This window comes from Meriones unguiculatus, chromosome X, assembly GCF_030254825.1.
Source record: "Meriones unguiculatus strain TT.TT164.6M chromosome X, Bangor_MerUng_6.1, whole genome shotgun sequence".
Lineage (NCBI taxonomy): Eukaryota > Metazoa > Chordata > Mammalia > Rodentia > Muridae > Meriones > Meriones unguiculatus.
The window spans coordinates 26,081,370-26,096,607 of record NC_083369.1 but is presented as its reverse complement, the minus strand read 5'-3'; the positions used below and the strand labels follow the sequence as shown (position 1 = coordinate 26,096,607).

General features: G+C 39.7%; 1 protein-coding gene across 3 annotated transcripts in view; it reads left to right on the top strand.

The window, feature by feature from the left end:
- The window catches only part of Snx12 (sorting nexin 12), a 129,777-nt gene that overhangs the window by 26,290 nt on the left and 88,249 nt on the right, over positions 1–15,238 (top strand). The window lies entirely within an intron of this gene.

The following is a 15,238-nucleotide window of genomic DNA, read 5'->3' as shown; positions in this document are numbered from 1 at the left end:
CCTGTACACGGTAGAACATATGTAGAAGTCAGATAATAACTTTTCAGGGGTCAGTTCCATACCACAGAGGTAGGATCTTTCACTGTTTTTGTCACTGGCCAGCATATTTCAGGCTACTTGGCCTATGAGCTTCTGTTTGATTTTTCTGTGTCTGCTGCCTTAGTAGTGCTGGGATTACAGATGCACATCATGGCACCCAGCTTTTTTTGTTGGTTCCAGTGATTGAAGGTAACTCTTCTGGCACCTCTCTCAATTGCTTTTACCAGTGAGCCATCTCCCTGGGCATCAAGATGTTCGTGAGCTTTTGAGCCTCCTACCTTCACTTCTCATTTTGCTAGGATCATAGGCATGTTCTGCCACATCCAGTTCACGTGGTCCTGGAGATTGAATCCAGGGCCTTGTACGTGTCAGGAAAGTTACTCTAACTGAGCCAAATTCCCAGCCCCTTACAAGTCTTACTGTAAACATATGTGTCAGGCCTTAGGTTTGATACCTAGCACTACAAAATATTTCAGTGATTTGTAAGAATTTTAAAAATATTATCAGGGCTTAAGTTCTTTGTCAGATTTATGTTTTACAGATATTTTCTCTACCTCTGTCTTGCCTGTTTGTTCCCTTTTTTCTTTTCCTTCCTTCCTTCCTTCCTTCCTTCCTTCCTTCCTTCCTTCCTTCCTTCCTCTCTCTCTCTCTCTCTCTCTCTCTCTCTCTCTCTCTCTCTCAACAAGGCCTCACTATATTACCCCGGCTGTCCTGGAACTATGTGGAGCAAAGGCTGGCTTCAGGCTCACTCATAGCAATCTGCCTGCCTGTGTCTTCCAAGTGCTGTGATTAAAGGTGTGTACCCTATTCATCTTCTTAATGGTGTTTTTGCATTAAATGGGCTTTAAATTCGGTCAAGTCTACTTGGTAAACTCTATTTTTAATATGGTACAGAGCAAAGCTCATATTTTTCCGTGAATATTAGGTTGTTCCATGACTTTGTTTAAACAGCTCCCCTATAGTCTATCCAGTATTGCTTTTTAAAAGTCAAATGGCTATATATACTTTTTTTTTCTGTGTTCTTCATTCTGGCTGATGACCTATCTCCCTGACAGAGTACATGTGTCAGGAGAACAGGCACTCCAAATGTCATTTTTTCAAGATTGTCTTTAACATTTTGGATTCTTTGCAAAACAATTTTGTTTTTATTTTTATGTGTCTGTGTGCTTATGTGAGTATATGCCATGTCTCTGTGGTTTCCACAGAAGTCAAAGGCTAGCATCACATCCCCTGGAGCTGGAATTACAGGTGGTTGTGAGCTGCCTGGCATGGGTTCTAGGAATTGAAGTCAGGTCCCCTGGAAGAGCAGGAAGCACTCTAGCTCCAGTTCTTTGCATTTCCATATATTGGTTCTTTGAGACACAGTCTCAACAATATAACCCAAGCTTGGCCTGGAATTTACTATGTACCATAAACTGGGTTTAAATTTGTTTTTAGATTTATTTATTTTAAAGCCATGCCTAATAGCACATGCCTTTAAACCCAGCATTCAGGGGCCAGACACAGGCAGTTATTTGAGTTTGAGGCCAGCCCAGTCTACAGAGCCAGTTCCAGGACAGCGAAGGTTACACAGAGAAACCTCCTTTTAAAAAAACATATTTATTTTATGTATATGTTTTGCCTGCACGTATGTGTGTGTACTGTATGTGTGCCTGGTGCCTGAGGAAATCAGAATCCTCTGAAACTGGAGTTATGCATGGTTGTGAACCACCACATGGGTGCTGGGAATCAAATCCAGGTCATTGGCAAGAACATGTGATTTTAACCACTAAATAGCCATCTCTCTAGCACTAGACTGGCTTTTGAACTTCAGATACTTCTCCTGTCTCAGCCTTTTAAGTGCTGACATAGTAAGCATGAGTCACCATGCCCAGTGTAAAGATTTTTGTATGTTAGGGAAGTATGTATAGCAAAAGAAGTAGGTAGTAGTGTTTTTACAGAATGAAAAGATTGAGACTGAGAAAAGCTAAATGCCTTGGCTGAAGATTAAATAAGTTAGTGGTCAGTGAGATGGCTCAGTGGGTAAATGCACCGACTGGCAAGCCTAAGGACCTGACTTTGATCCCCAGAACCCATATAGTAGAAGGAGAGAGTTGACTCCCATAAGGTTGTCCTTTGACTTTCATGCAAGTGCCACGGTCTACCTGTCTGTCTGTCTTTCTGTCTCTCTGTGTCTGTCCCTGTCTCTGTCACACAGGCACATACATACACACTTCATTTTTTAAAATGTAGAATAAATGACAGTGGGACATACTTGCAATCCCATCACCGGGTAGGCAGAGATAAGATGAGTTCAAGATCGTCCTTTCATCTTTAGCTACACAGAGAGTTTGAAGTCAGTCTAGGCTATGTGAAACCCTATCTAAAAAATGAAAGAAAATAAAATAAAGAAGCTGAATTTTGGTGTTGTTCCTTTTACACAGAAGAACCTACGTTAGTCTTGTATTAAAGTTTTCAAGTACTTAAATTATCTAACATTATTCTTTCCTATGCTGAAAAATGTAGTTTCAGAGTTTGGCTCTTGCTGATTACCTTGTTACCATTTTACAGAATATTTAGTATAGTTTGCCACATTTTTGAGATCACTTAAAATGTTTTTGTTTTGTTTTTTCGAGACAGGGTTTCTCTGTGTAGTCCTGGCTGTCCTAGAACTAGCTCTGTAGACCAGGCTGGCCTTGAAAACACAGTGATCCACCTGCCTCTGCCACCTCAGCGCTGGGATGAGAGGCATGCAGCACCACTGCCTGGGTTTAAAATGTTTTTTAACTTTTTACTTCGAATAATTTTAAGTTTAAAGAAAAGTTGCAGAAATAATATGAATTTTCATAAATCTTTAATTTAGATTCATAAATTTAAAAAATGTGATACTTGTTTTTTATCATTTTATATTTATAGTTTTTCCTATAGTCTACTACTAAATACTTTAGCATGGCTTTTCTAAGAGCAGGGGCATTTTCTTATAAAAATCATAATATACTGAGGAAAATGAACATTAATGCAGTAGTGGTGTCCATATTAGATTTTATACTTTGTTTTGAATATCTTTTTTTTTTCTTTTGATTTTTGAAACAAGGTTTTACTCTGAAGCTCAGGTTGGCCTGTGACTCATTATATATTTCAGGGTAGCCTCAAACTCATGGCACTCCCAGATGTCCCAGTAATGTCCTTTGTACCATTTTTCCCAATTCAGAATTTTATAATAAATTCAGTTGTTATAGCAATTGGTCTGCCTTAACCTAAAATACTTCTTGAGACGTAAAAAGCTGTGTGTATGTAGTATTCAGGTACATGTGTTCGTGAGTGTGTGTGTGCGTGTGTGTGTGTGTGCGTGTGTGTGTGTGTGTGTGTGTGTGTGTGTGTGTGTGTGTGTGTGTTTAAGTGTGGAGATCTGAGGTAGAAGGAGGGCATCTTCCTTGATTGCTTTCTCTATGTTAAAGCAAGGTCTCTCACTGAACTGGGAGTTCACCAGTTCTGGTTGGTCTAGCTAGCTGGCTTGACCTGAGGTTCCCCATCTGTCTCTGAAGTGTTGGGATTACAGGTGGCTGTTGTACTTGCCTCATTTTTTTTTTTCTCTAGTGCTCTGAATTCTGGCCTTCACACTCATGTGGCAAGTGCTTTATTCACTGAGCTGCCTTCCTCAGCCTTTTTTGTTTTTTGTCATAATGTTGATACTTCTCTTTTATTTGAGACAGTATCTGGGCTGGCTTCAGACTCACTAAACAGTCAAGTATGATCTTGAGCTCCTTATCCTCCTACCTCCACTTTTTGAGTAAAGGTATGCACCAGTGTCCAGTTTATGCAGTGCTGGGGATGGGATCCAGTGCTATATACCCAGCCTGTTCCTTGAATACTTCATTATTTCAGGAAGCTCCTCTCGAGACATCTTCCTTCATTTTAGGGAGCCTTGATACTTAACATCTCCTTCTGTTTGATTTTCTCTAGCTAGTCATCTCTTCTCAGTATTAAATATATGTATTTATCATTCCGGTTCTGTTCATACATCAGTTCATTGATATCTCACTTTGAAAATCACCATCTAGAACATACAGTACTATTCCAAGTAGCTGTTCTAATTAGCAGAGAGGAGTGGGCTGATGAGTTTGTTCTAGACCCTATGCTATTGCTCACACACAAAGATTACCCCTCCCTCTCTGCCACATCAAAAGCTCTGTGGACTTGGATTGAGCCTATAGTTGAAGATTCTAAGACTTCAACTCTGCTATGTTTATACAGTCAGTACTTGAATATCTGTGGTTTAGGATCTTGTACCAGTCTTTACTTTGATCTGTTTTTTTTTATCTTGCTAAATTTATCTATCATTCCTGCTTATCAAATGTATTTGAACCGCAATGACACTCAGTTGCAGTATCTTATTTTCCAGCTTATTATCTGTAAATGGGATTACCAAGACATTAGTGTTTTCATACAGATAACTGTTGAAAGATACTAACAAGGGCAGTGTAGAGCTCAAATCTTTCTAGCTGGATCATAAACTTTCTCCCATTGAAATCAGCCTATCTGATAAGATTGCCTGCTATTCATCTACCCTTTTTGCTGTTGAATATACTTTAAACCAATTTCTAGTCCTTTTTCTAAGACAGGTTTCTATGTGTAACCCTGGCTGTCCTGGAACTAGCTTTGTAGACCAGGCTGGCCTTTAACTCACAGAGATCTACCTCCTGAGTGCTGGCATGCACCACCACAAATGTCAAATAAATAGCTAAATAAATACCAAAAAGTAAGGGGGAGTTTACATAGCAAGTTTGAGCCCAACTTGGGCTGTATGACACCCTGTCTAAATAGGTTTATTTAGTCACATTTTTGGAGGTTTAAAGTCCAGGTAGCATAGTGCAAGCTCTGGCAAGTTCCCCACAATAGATGATGAACATATGTGGAACAGTAAGCACATCATGAACCAGGAAGCAAAGTGAAGACATTCTTGCTCCTTCTATAACAACTCTTTTTCAGGAACTTGAGAATCCCATGATAGACACATGATTCCTTCAAAGGCACATCCCAGTGATCTAAGGACCTCTCACCTTTGATGGGCCTGCCTTATAAGGCTCCATACCATTTTCCAACAACCCTATTCTGATGGCTGGCCTTCCAACACATGAACCTTTTTAGAGATGTTCAAGCCACATCCAAACCACAGTAGATAGGACAATGTTATTGCCTGAAAATGAAGTAAAATAAAACATGAAGGATATACCCAAAACGCCCAAAGAGACAGTGGAATCTAATAATGAAGAAAAAAAATACTTATTTTTATTATTTTAAAGTACTATTTGTTATATTTTATTCATATGAATGTTTTGCCTGCATGTTTCTATAGAAATGCATCATGTTTGTTTGGCATTCAGTAAGTCAGAAGAAGGTTTGGGACCCTCTGGAACTCGGGATCTGGAGTTACAGATGGCTGTGAGGCATCATGTGGTTGCTGGGAATGGAACTAGGGTCCTCAGCAAAAGCAACAATTGTTCTCTACCACTGAGACATCTCTACAGCCCTCCATTTTATGTGTATGTATGCCTGAGTTTATGTGAATCATGCATGTGCAGAAGCCCTCAGAGGTCATAAGAGGCATTGGATTCCCTGTAACTGAAATTACAGGTGATTGTGAACTGCTCTTTTAGTTAGGACTTCTACTGACTGTGGGTAGGAAAGGGTTTATTTAGTTTATACTTCAATGTGACCATTCATCATGTAAGAAACTTGAGGCAGGAAATGAAGCAGAGATCATAGAGACATGCTGCTTAGTGGCTTGCTCCTTGTGGCTTGCTTCTCTGCTCAGCTTGCTTGTTTTATACACACCATGATTACCTGTCCAGGAATGGCACCACCCACAAAAGGCTGACCTCTCCCACAAAAAGCATTAACTAAGAAAAGTGCCCTCCAGACTTGCCAATGGGCTAATCTGGTGAGGGCATTTTCTTAACTGAAGTTTCCTCTTCCCAGATGACTGTAGCTTATGTTAAGTTGAATAAAATTACCCAGAGTGATTAACCGTTCGTCAACCTGGCACACAAACACATCACTATAACCATACTTTTCTTGTTCTTCCCCAAGATCTCATATTAGTATCAACATCACAAAAGAAACCAGTCCAACTTTTAAAAGTCCCATGCTTTTAAAACTCAAACATGTTAAAAGTTCAGCCTCTTTAAAACATCCAAAGTCTCTTTCAAAGTCTCTCTCAAATATTCCAAAATCTATAGAAAATTCTAATATTTCTCTAAAATTTCAAAGTCTCTTAACTGTAGTCTCCTATAAAATAAGATAAAAAAAGAGGTTACAAACTTTTGTATTCCAAGAGCACAGAACAATCAGGACATAGTCACAATCAAGTCAAAGCAAACCCCAAATTGAACATACAGAGTTCTGTGCTTGACTTCTGGATCCCACTCAAAATCTTCTGGGCGCCTCAAAAGGGCCTACGCTACTTCTACAGTTCCTCTGCTTGTCTCCTAGGGTCAGGCCTATTCCACTCCACAGCTACTGCTCTCCTTGGTGGTCTGGTCATCAACATGGTATTGGCATCTCTAAAATGCTGGGGTCTCTGATTTAACTGGGCTGTACATTCACCAATAGCCTCTCCTGGGCTCTCTTCAGAGACTGACCTTACCACACTACACCAAGCCTCAAATTCTCTCAATGACAACTTTAATCTTGGGCCTTCTAACTGCATCCAAGGCTGCACCTTCACCAATGGCCTCTCTTTTCCTCACACAGTAACAAGCCTCAGTTGCTTTCCATGACACTTTCATGCCTTCAAAATCAGTACTACCACATGGGAAAATCTTACACATTACCATGTTCAGCTGTCAGCATGAAGTACAGCCTTCACCTTCTCTAGACCACATCTTCTGTGTGATGACCCTCAGGAAATACTCTCAGAAGATTTCATCTCAATGATGCTGGTCTCTTTTTCACCCTCACTAACTTCTTAGCTCCAGCAAACCAGCATCAGTTGTTCCAGCAAAATAAAGGTTTCACTTAGTGGTTCTTACTTCAAAATATCACACAAATGGCTCCAATAGAATCATTACCATCTGAAACTTCACAAGCCTACATTGTTTGAATTTCTCTCAGCATTTCTTCTCTTCTAAGCTCACAAAAAACAGTCTGCTAACCTCTGAGCACGTAATGGCTTTGCCCAGAGTTCCAATTACCACCACACTCCTCCCCTAAAATACATGGTCAGGTCTGTCACAGCAACATCTCATAACCTGGTACTAATTTCTTAGTTGGGATCTCTATTTCCATGATAAAACATCATGACCAAAAACAACTTGGAAGGAAAGGGTTTAATTCAACTTGTAAGTATAGTTCATCATGAAGAGAACTCCGAGCAGAAAGCTGGAGGCAGCAACTAAAGCAGAGGCCATGGAGAAGTGTTGATTGCTGTCTTAATCCTCATGACTTGCTTAGAATGATTTTTTTAAAAATAAAACCCAGGACCACTTGTCCAGGGGTGTCACTGCCTATAATGGGCTGCACATTCCCACATCAATTATTGATGAAGAAAATGCCCCACAGGCTTGCCTATAGGCCAACCTGGTGGGGGCATTTTCTCAATTGAAGGTCCCTCTTCTCAAAAGACTTGAGTTTGTGTCAGAAGTTAACATAAAACTAGCCAGCCCTGTTGCCATATGGGTGCTGGGAACCAAACCCTTGTCCTTTACAAGAGCAGTATAGACTCTTAAACCACTAAACCATCTCTCCAGTCCTGTCTTCCTTTATTTAAAAAATGTTTACAAACCAAACCATTTCTTATTTGTTTATTTGTTTGTTTATGGTTTTTTGAAACAGGGTTTCTCTGTGTAGTCTTGGCTGTCCTGAACTTGCTTTGTAGACCAGGCTGGCCTCGAACCCACAGAGATCCTCCTGCCTCTGCCTCCATCAGTGCTGGTATTTATAGGCATGTGCCACTGAGGCCGGCTGCAAACCAGCCAATTAATATGTACTTTGTCCTGTTGAGTGTGCCTACTTGCCTCAAGTGATAACCATGTGTATATGGCCTGGCACTGGTCTTAGATAGCTTTGTTTCCTTTTATAGTCCAATAAATACATTGTCATATAGTTCAGGTAATTATGTGTCAGGAATTAGCTAGCTTGGCTCACCAACCATTATACTGTCAACTGCTGTGGTGGCACAAATCTATCCTTTTTGTCTTGGTTTTTACGTAGCAGCGTGCTACTGAGATCACAGGTGTAAGGAACCATGGCTGGTTCTACATAGCTCTATAAGTGGCTTACAAAGCCCTATATCTTGCTTCCACATCACTGGCACTCAGTATTACTCTTTATGCCAAATTCTGTATGTCATTTTACCTTCTTGGAGTACTTGCTTTGCCCTCTTTTTGTGTAATCCAAGCTTTCACACATGCTATTCCAAAATCTGTTTTTTCCACTTTTATTGATGTTCTGATTCAGCAGTGAGTGCAGGTTGACAGTTTAATCCTTCCATTTAAACATCCCTCACTGTGTCTCTCCTACTGGTTTTTTCATCCCTTAGTCATCGTTATTGGAATCATTTATTGCATAAGGTGCTTCCAAATGGTGATCCTTCTAGTTCTTTTCCTCCTTCTGCAATATTAGCTGAAATGTGCTTGTAAAGAGTTTTCTGTTACTGGTTCAGCTCATTCAATTGCTTAAAATAACAATGTGTACAGTAATGTCAAGGTAAATGTTTAATTCTTTTGTGATTATGTTTTTAAACATTTATTTAAATTTGTAATTCAGAGCCTTGGACAAATTTGTCAGAGAAAGCACTTGTAAGTGGTGGTTATGCTCGCAGAATAGCAGACAAATGCCTCCTTAATCCCACAGGTTAAGTGAAACGCTACAGTAAGTTATAAAAATCAAAACTGCTTTTGAAATATTAGTTATTAAACATGGGAAGTCTGAACTTTAAAGTTTAACTTGAGTGCTAGCTCTTGAGAGAAAAGCAGTCTTAATTAGAGAAAGAAGTGGTTGAATTCTTAGGGTGATTTGAAGTGATATGCTGAGTGTCTTTAAGGGCTTTCAGAGTTTGATGGCACTGTTCTTATGTCTGATTCCACTACAGATTTAGGCTATTTTCAGTTCTTTGGTATGTGTTATTACCAGCACTTTTTATATTCAGTGGCCGAGACCCATGATCAGGATAATCTTTGGCTCACAAATGGAGAAAGGCACATAACCCTATATAAATGAAGGCAGTGCATGTGAGTGAGTGGAATCAACTGAGCCAAGGTAGTAGAAGACAAGAAGAAGGAGGAAGAACAAATGTTCTCACTGGGGCAGTAGGTATGAGGAGGGAGTAGGATTGGAACTAGCAAGAAGAAATCAACTTATCCCTAGTGTTGACCCTGTACTTAACTCAACCATAGAATGAATGCCTCCTCATAATATGTGTCTCTTAAACCAATGATAGAAGTCTGTATGAAATGGGACAGTGAGAGTCGTTTAAAAACTAGAGGTTACATTTTTAGGAGTCCTAGTAAGAGAGGCCCTGGGCACATGAGTTAAAGTTCAGACAAAGACTTTGGGGCTATAGACATGAATCAAGAGTCTCTGTGAAATAAAGAGCAAAATCAAAATAGACTGAATACTGGAGATTAAGAAAGGCTTCACTAAAGAGATCATGTTGAAGTCTAAATGATAAACCTCAAAACACTTCCTAGGCCAAACACTTACAACAAGAAGGTGGTAGCAAAGACAGAGACACCAGCAGGTATAGAGGCATGTAACTATTAAATAGGAGGCTTAATGCCAGAATCTAGGGAGTTTAAGACTTCATAGAATAGGCTGTAGTTTAGGTATTTTTCTCTATGGATCTTATAGAACCATTTGAAAAACTTTTATGCTTGCAAGTTCCATAGTTACATTTATGCATTTTAATGTAATTTAAACATGTCTTAATATTCTTTATAAATAAGACAATATTATAGCGAATCCCCACATGCTCATGGATTACATTCAATAATTATAAAACATTTGCTAGTTCTGTTTCAGCTGTCCCCCTTCCCTTTCCTCCCTCCCGTCCCCTCCTATCTCCTTCTCTCCCCTCTCCTCCTTCTCTCCTTCTTCCCTCTTGCCTTGGCCTGCCAAGCGCCACTGTGCCCAGCCCAGTTTTTCATTTAAAAGATATGAGACAGGGCCTCAAGCCAAGGTTGGCCCTGAACTTGGTAAATAGAAAAGGATGACCTTGAGCTCTTAATTCTCCTGTCTTACCCTTCCAAGTGCCAGGACTAACATGTAAGTGCCATCAAGCCCAGCTTGTTGAAGTGTCTTCAAAGTCAATTCTAGACACCATGCTGTTTTTATCTCTGAATAGTCAGTAAGCATGCCTAAAATATGCAGATATTGTTGCATATGACCACTTTGTCACGGTGCTATCTTAAAAATTAATAATTCTGGGGCTAGGCAATATCTCAGTCATAAAGTGCTTGTCACATGTGACGGTTAATTTTGATGATCTACTTGGTTAGGTTTTAATCACCATGGGAACAATATTTGGGTGTGTTTGAGAGATTGTCTAGATTAGGTTAGTTGAAGTGGGAGGACCCACCTTAAATATGGCATGTGCCATTCCGTCAACTGGAATCTTCTGAATAAAAACTAGAAAGTGAGCTGAAATGAGTCTCTGTGACTCTGGTGGGAGTCGAGGTGGAGAAAGACTCACCTTCCCTTGGGGGACTGTCCACTAGAAATGTGACCATGCTCCAGTGAACATATGGACAACACAAAATGGACTTTGTTTTTTCTTTCCTTTTTGGGGGGGCAGGGAAGGAGGGTGAACATGGGAGGACTGGGATATGAACACGATTAAGGTGCATGATATGAAATTCCCAAATGATCAATAATAGTTTTAAAAAGTATAGAACTCAGCTAGGTGGTGGTGGCACACACCTTTATTCCCAACACTGAGGAGGCAGAGGCAGGCACATCTCTGTGAGTTTGAGGACAGCCTGATATACAGAGCGAGTTCCAGGACAGCCAAGGCTACACAGAAAAACCCTGTCTCAAACCCTCCTCCCCCCAAAAAAAATTATAGAACCCATCAAGTTTTAATATATTCATAAGATTATACAATAATCACCACCATCTAATTTCAGAGTATTTTCCCTTACTTTTTTCTTTCGTTCCTTTCCTTCTTTCTTTTTGCAAAAGAATCTCACTCTGCAGCCCTGCCTGCCAGGAACTTGCTTTGTAGACCAGCTAGCCTTGACCTTAAAGTGATTCTCCTGCTTTCCCCTTCTACCTCTATGGCCAACACTGGTTGCAGAACATTTTCACGATAAAAAGAAACCACATGAATTACCACAGAATTCTCATCTCCCTCCAGTCTCTAGAAGCCAATAATTTACTTTGTGCTCCTCTTGACTTGCTTATTGTGATGATTTCTTTTTTTTATTAATTCAACTTACATCTCAGTCACAGGCAGCCCCTCCCTCTTCTCTTTCTAGCCCCACCCTCCCCCTGCATCCTGTCCCCTATTCCTCAGAATAGGGGAGCCTCCCTACCCAGACACCCCACCTCACCTATTCATATAAGGACTGAGTTTGTCTTCCTACCCTGTGGCCTGGTAGAAAAGTCCCAGGGGAAGTGATCAAAATGCAGGCAACATAGTCCATGTCAGAGATATCCCTCACATCCCTAACTAGTGGGCCCACATGAACCCTAAGATGCCCATAGGACTTATCTTCTTGGGGTCTGTGCATTGTAGTATGTCTATCCTGTACTATATGACTAAAATCTGCTTATAAGTATGTATATACCATGTGTGTCTTTCTGCTTCTGGGTGGGATAGCTCACTCAGGATGATATTTTCTAGATCCCACCATTTGCCTGCAAATTTCATGATTTCCTTGTTTTTAATTGCTGTACTGCAGTTTCTAATAAATGTGCTCATATAATGTGTGGTCTTTTGTATCTAGTTTCTTTCATGTAGGATAAAGTTTTCAAAGTTCAGCTCTCTTATATCAGTACACCATTTGTTCTTATGGATGAATAATGTTTTGTCTATGGTTGTTCTATATATATTTAAATTATTATTATTATTTGGTATATGTTCATTTGTGCCAAGGTACATGTATGACAGAGTCAGTTTTCTCCTTCTACTTTTAAGTGGGTTCTGGGGATAAAATTCAGTTTGCCAGGTTTACATACTAAGGGATTTTACCTACTAAGCCATCCCAATAACCCTGACTTATACTATATTTTATTAATCAGTTAATGGACATTATGGTTTCCTTCCAGTTTGTGAGCTTATAGGTTAGTTTTAATTTTTTCATTAAAATGTTTATTTTTATCTTTTGTGTTTTGGTATTTTGCCTGATTGTATGTGTGTGCACCGTCTGTGTGCCTGGTGCTGGCAGAATTCAGAAAAGGACATTGTATCCTTTGGAACTGGAGTTATAGATGGTTATGGGGTAATGGGCTTATGGGGATTGAACCTGGGTCGTCTGCAAGATCAGCCTGTAGTCCTAATTACTGAGCCATCTCTCCAGCCTGACTATGATTTACGTTTTGAAGGCCTACAACAATGTTTTAAAAGCAATCATACCAATTCATATTTTTGTTATCTGGAAATGAGAATGTCAGTTTTTTATATCCTGGCAAATACTTGCCTATCACATACATATCTTTTAAATGATACAGATTCTAGTTGGGTGCACAGCATTTTAGAAAAGAAACTATAATTCTGATCCCTACTCCCAGAAATTGTGGTTGTTAAAAATTTGTTTAGTGCTTTGCCTGAATTCTGCACCATTTTTTTTTCTTAAAGTGTGTGGATATGTTTCAGCTTGGGTATTCTTTATGGTTTTTGAGACAGGGTTTCTCTCTGTACCCCTGGTGGTCCTGGAACTCAGTCTGTAGAACAGGCTGGCTTCAAATTCACAGAGATCCGCTTGCCTTTGCCTCCTGAGTGCTGAGATTAGGCATGAGCCACCACTGCCCAGCCCCAGTTTGGGCATTTATTTTTTAGTTGAGACTGAACCCAAAGCCACATATATGCTAAACATGCATTCTACCTCTGAGTTCCACCCATACACCCTCTGTTTCATTTAAAAATTTTTAAAGATGTAAATTATTAATTTATTTTAGTTTTTTACATACATTGATGTTTTGCCTGCATGTGTGTCTGTTCAAGGGTGTTGGATTTCCTAGAACTGGAGTCACAGACAATTTTGAGCTGCCATGTGCTAGTTGGGTGTACAGCATTTTAGAAAAGAAACTATAATTCTGATCCCTACTCCCAGAAATTGTGGTTGTTAAAAATTTGTTTAGTGCTTTAGACCTGGGTGCTGAGAATTGAACCTAGGTCCTCTGGAAGAGCAGCCAATGCTCTTAACTGCTAAGCCATCTCTTTCCAGCCCCAGTTATTTTTTACTTCTAAACTTAGTTTCACTTCTAAACCTAATTTATGTCAGGATAGCCAATGATTGGTTAGAAGTTGTTCTTGAATACCTTGGGCCAAGGTGTCTTCCATTGTTTTTTGATGAGATAGTATGTGGTATGATAGTATGATAGTATTGAGAACATACTCAAAGTCTCCTTTTGTTATGTCTCCTCTGTGTCTGAGCAACTCTCATTCTGTCAGGAAAATGCAGATATGAGGTTTCTTTTTAGTGTTCCAAGCTGAGTACAGCCTGGCATTATGCACACAGCCTTCCAGATCACCAGGGAATCGAGGAGTCTTACAAGTTAGTTGGTTTGTTTTCTGGATTCCTGTGTCAGACATTGGTCAGGTTCTTCTTTTGCTTATTTCAACTAGTATTGTGAGTGGAGGTAACTGTGATGTTTGCTTTTTCTTATTATAGGACACTGACTTTGCTGTTTTTTTTTTTTTAATTCCCCTGGGAATGGGACAGTTTGTGATTAGCCTGCTCATGTAATTCCCCTCTGCAGCCAAGTTGCTGGGTTTTGAGATGGCTTGCCCTGCCTTGTTCTTGTACAGTTTTCTTCAGGGACCTGGAGAGGGAGATGGGAACTGTCTTTGGCTAAAAACACTATAGTCTCACCTTTTTAAAACATAAGGATAACATAGGTCCTCTAAAACATTTATTAATTTTATATTGATATGTTTTTAGGTCTTAAAAGAATTGTTTTTCACAAATCTGTATAGCTTTATCATTTTTCAGGAACAGGATTTTCACAGTTCCAGGATTCCTGCCTAATCTATGTTTTGAAAGAGAGTTCTTAAGTGTTCTTACTGAAAAAATGATAAATATGTGAGATAATGCCATGGTAATTAGCTTGATTTATCCAGTCTACATTCCAAGATATTTCAAAACATCATATTGTATACCATAAATACATAATTTTATCAGTTTTTAAAAAAGATAATTTTAAAAAATTTAGATATATTTTGTGTGTGTGTGTGTGTGTGTGTGTGTGTGTGCGCGCGCGCGCGCGTGCACATGCTATGGCCTGTGTGTGGTGGTTGGAAGATTACTTTCAGGAAGATTACTTTCATTTTTTTTCCCACCATGTGAGTCCTGAGTATTATACCTGTGTCATCAGGTTTTCTGGCAAACACCTTTCTACTGATCCATCTCATCAGTCCCCAGAAAAAGATCATTTTGATAGCAGTGAAGGATGGATTGTATGGAGGGAAAATTGGTAGCTACAAGTAGATTTCACTTATCAGTACTTTGTAGTTTGTAGCAAAGGATAATACTTTTGGATGGGGACTGACATGGTATGGTGGGAAAGAGACTAAAGTCCCACTGCCTATGGAGTCTTTACTTGGTAAAAGAAGAAATGAGGTCTAACTGTAGAATAAGTTAGTTGCTGTTGGCCCAGTACTGCAGACCTGTAATGGCAACTGCTTGGGAGGCTGAGACAGGAAGATCCATGTTTAAGGTCAGCCCAGGCTTACAGAGACTAGGTAAGAGGGGAACTAGGTGCATGCCTGTAATCCCAGCCCTAGTTGGGGCGGAGGGAGACAAAAGGGTTAGTGAATTAAGCCTTGAGGAAGTTAAACTTAGGGGATGTAAGGTATAGGAGAGGTAGGCAGAAAAGAAGTTCTGAGAGTGCACTATCTGTTGCTACAGAAATCAATAATCAGAACAGAATGAACATGAATACATTAGACACTGCTATGCCTAGGAGTTGTAAAATTTAGACGTTAGATCATCAAGGGGGATGATGAAAGTTTTTAGGAACTAGAAGATGGAAGGAAAGCAATTGGTCCCAAAGTCAGCAG